Below are 3,850 nucleotides of genomic sequence, written 5' to 3'. Positions count from 1 at the left end.
AATTGTCTTAAATAACACTGAAACAAAGTATATAGTCTGCATTTTATTCAGTTGCATTTTCAGTTACAGTGTAGAATCACTGCTAAGTGCACATTAATTAAAATAAAGAAGGCTTTGTTTCTCAATCAAGCATTCTTTTTTTTTACTTGATAGGTCCTTTGGAACAGACATTCAGCTGCCACCAGTGCCTCTCTTTAAACTTGAATGCCAGGAGTCATTCCTGGGGTCTCCTAAACCCAATAGAAACCCCACCCAGAATGCCTAACAGGAGACTGAGACATCCCAGTGCAGCATCATATTCATGCCCTTAGAGATTATTTTATTTATATGCCTTAAAATTTCACACTCCAACACCCTATGTGATGTGATTTAAGACTGTTATGTCTGGGAATGTCTATCGATGCATACCCTTACTATTTGAAAGCATGTGATGCATAACTCCTGTATCATTGTGGATGGCCATCCCTGGTTATGACCCCTATCCTCCAAGCAGGATTTGTAAATCAGTACAATTTCACTACCTTTTGTATCCACCAACAGCTCCTCAAGGTTTTGGCACACTAGTTGTAGCTAGATCAGCTGAGTCATGGTCATTACCCCACTCTCTTCTCCACACAGCCAACTCAATCAAGGATACTTACTTTGATTCCTTAGGTGCTATCACATCTGCAAAAGGCCAGGAGCCTGCATTAAACTGAAACATTGTTTAATTAAAAATAAAAGCTAATGCTATAGGAGATCACTTAAAAGAAGAGACTTTCTGACTATTTGTTTGTGGTCTAAGGTCTTTAGTGAGTACTAAAACTGATTGAGCAGAAGGTGTGAGTGACCCTGTTTATTATTCAAAGTAATTGTTTAGCAGAAACTACTATTCCCTTATTTGCCAGTAAAAGAAGGAATTTGCACAAATTCTCACTTGTAGAGTGAATCACAGTCACCATAATGAAAGGGGGTTGCATAATCAAGTCTTCACAGCCCTGGGATCCCTTCCCCCTTTTAAGTAGTAGCTATTTTCTCCTTATTCATTGGAGTATTCATCCAGTTTTTCAGAAAGGAAGCATGCAGGATAGGATAAGTATCTAAAAAATGGTAGTGCCTTCAGATCAGTCATTCCAGTATCGAGATGTATATTGCATTGCATTAGTACATGTAAAATAGGCCTTGTTCTCCTGCATTTAGTAACAGAGCATTGAACAATGGCACAGAATAACAGCAAACATACCTCATACCAGAAGGCTAATGCCCTCTGATAGTATGCAGATTTAGACTTTGATGAATGCACGATTGCAGGATGGATGGTTTATTGGCTTGTGCTTGACTGGCACTGGATATGACAATGGACAGGGATTAGTTAAAATACATGTATTGCTTGCATCTTGGCAGGTTGAACAGTAAGGCATGGGTAGTGTCCTGCAGTTTAATTATGCTGAGGCTGTTACAAAATGCAAGAAGTGCTCAATAGGAGGAAAAATGGCAGACATATGCCACACCATAACAATCACTGAATTAGCCATTTTTTAATTGCAGCTACAGTACATTGTGGTAGGTAGTGAAGAGGATCATAGATATGAGTTGCTGATGAGCTGATTCCTGTAGTCCAGGGCTTGATTCAATCAGCCTGCATTTGTCTACTGTGTAAGTCTGCACAAGTCACTAGTCCAGGCAGTGATCTGGGGAAACTAGTCTAGGTTCTGCAATGGTTTCCTGTACCACATGCCTATCAGGTAGCTATAAGTCTATTAAACACTAAATGTATAGCATGGTGGCCATTTATTTAGTGGAGGAGCAGACTTCTGTGTCAAAATATGTGATACTTATGGAAACAAATGGGTCAAATTCCAAGTAAGGCCTAAATGGTTTTGGTGTTTAGATAAACAGTCAGTGGTGAGAAATCTGTTGGTATTTATAATATAGCCATAAAGTAAATCATCAGCACTTTATAGCATGGCTGATAGAAAGCAAATAGTAGGGGGGCAAGGCTATCATTGCAAAGTCAGGTTTTCAATATAATGGCAGTTAAATTTTGCATCAGGAAAGACCAGGAGTGCATGCCACTGAGCCTGCTTAGGCTGAGCATTAGAACAAGGTTTGGGTAAGTAAAGCTGGGATTGGGGTTCAAGACCAGTGCTCTAGCCATTTCTGAAACAAACTGATAAGTGGTGACTAGCTTAAAGGGAAGGAGAGCCCTGCTATTAGATGAACCATGTTCTGATAAAATGGTAATCTTCAAACTAAAGCACTTTAGCAGAGTGAGATATTAGAATACAAAGGATAAGGACGCGTCTCCAGATTTGCAAGACTGTAGGACCTGAGAAGTAGTTTATTTAGAGGTACAATAGTCTGAGGTTTCAAGAGGCTTGTAAACTATAAACATGTTGTTTTTGTATTTTATTGCAGTTGATAGTGTGTTTTTTTTTTAATGAAGTAGTTTCTACAAATGTCAAAATTATGTTTCTCGGCCTTTTGGCTAAGATCAAGTGTAGTATGTGTTCTTATCAGTTAAATATCTGATATGTCCATTATCTGGGGTCCATATATTAAACTGAGTTTTGGAACAGGGAGATGGAATATGGGCTTGCTCCGTCCACTCCACCCATCTATGCACCAATTAAGTTTATCCAAAAATCTAAAGCAGAGTATCATAATGAAAAGGATTTTAATGCAGGTAACAAGTAAGCTACAGTCTTGTGCTTGTGGTTATCCTGTGCTGTTGATGAGTCTATAACTAGTGGGTGAATTACTTCTCATATAGGAAGTTAATTTCTAAGCCATGAAAAAGTAAAGTGGTGAGATAATGCATTCAGAACACAAAGGAGCTGGCTATTCAACACATGGAAAGGTATCTGGATGAACAGCCAAATGGGAATATTTTGGAAAAGTGATATTTTTGACAAGAAAAATGCTAACTATGATGTAAAAATGTTGGAGCTCTGCACTGTAAAGTATTTTACTGTATAAACCAGGAGCAATAACTGATAAACAAGAAACTGTACAAGCAGTGCTTCAGAAAGATGACTGCCAGTCAGGACAGTCAGGTACTGCAACTGGCAAAGTGATGGCAAGACAATATTTCCCCAGTTTAGCCAAAATGAAAAGCATGGGCCAGATTCCAAAAGAAAGCTGCAAACAGTTCGGCACACAAAAGAAAGATGTCAGCTCATCAGTGGCAAATGCAATATCATAGCATATGCCAAAGCAAGATCAAGTAATTATCTATTCAGCATAGGATAATTACAGACTCTGCACACACCTGCTGGATTCCATGACACAATGTGTGCACCCAGTGCAATTTAAACGTGACAAACTACTTCACTGACAACTTACTGAAAGGACTCAGCAGAGGCCATGTGTGCTTAATTTTAATGCAACTATATTCTGCAAATTTCTTGGGAATCATGCAGATTCTGCAAACATAACTTTAAAGAAATGCAACCAGAACTTAATGCACTACAGCAGGCTGCGGGACTTTAAGCCATAACAGACTATGATTTTCAAAGGCATCCCAGAAGGCAGACATCCAGGCACAGACCCAAACACATATAAAGCAGCTCCCTGAACAGGGAATAATAGATAGATATAGATTAGAAAGAGACATGGTGTAGGATGTGTGCACCATACATGTATGCTTGTAGTCTGTGGAGTAATCCAGTACCGGTAGAAACAAAACTCTTCCTGAGTCTAGGTATGCTGGCCTCTGGAACATTTCAGCAGCACATGGGAGATATCATAAGAGTGCCCCAGACAGCCGCCAGTCATATGCTCACAGAGTTCTTGGCAGCAATGTGCACCAAGGAGAATGAATATATCCATGTTCTATCAACAGCCATGGAGTACAGAAATGTCATGCAAC

The 3,850-nt window shown here is 39.4% G+C and overlaps 1 pseudogene; it reads left to right on the top strand.

Moving 5' to 3' along the window:
• The first annotated feature begins 2,447 nt into the window (after positions 1 to 2,447).
• On the top strand, positions 2,448 to 2,623 carry LOC122801494 (annotated as a pseudogene).
• The last annotated feature ends 1,227 nt before the right edge of the window (positions 2,624 to 3,850 follow it).

The sequence above is a fragment of the Protopterus annectens genome, chromosome 4.part1 (genome assembly GCF_019279795.1).
Source record: "Protopterus annectens isolate FY-2018-M chromosome 4.part1, PAN1.0, whole genome shotgun sequence".
NCBI lineage: Eukaryota > Metazoa > Chordata > Ceratodontiformes > Protopteridae > Protopterus > Protopterus annectens.
The sequence above is the reverse complement of the archived record's forward strand: the minus strand, read 5'-3'. Positions and strand labels throughout refer to the sequence as shown.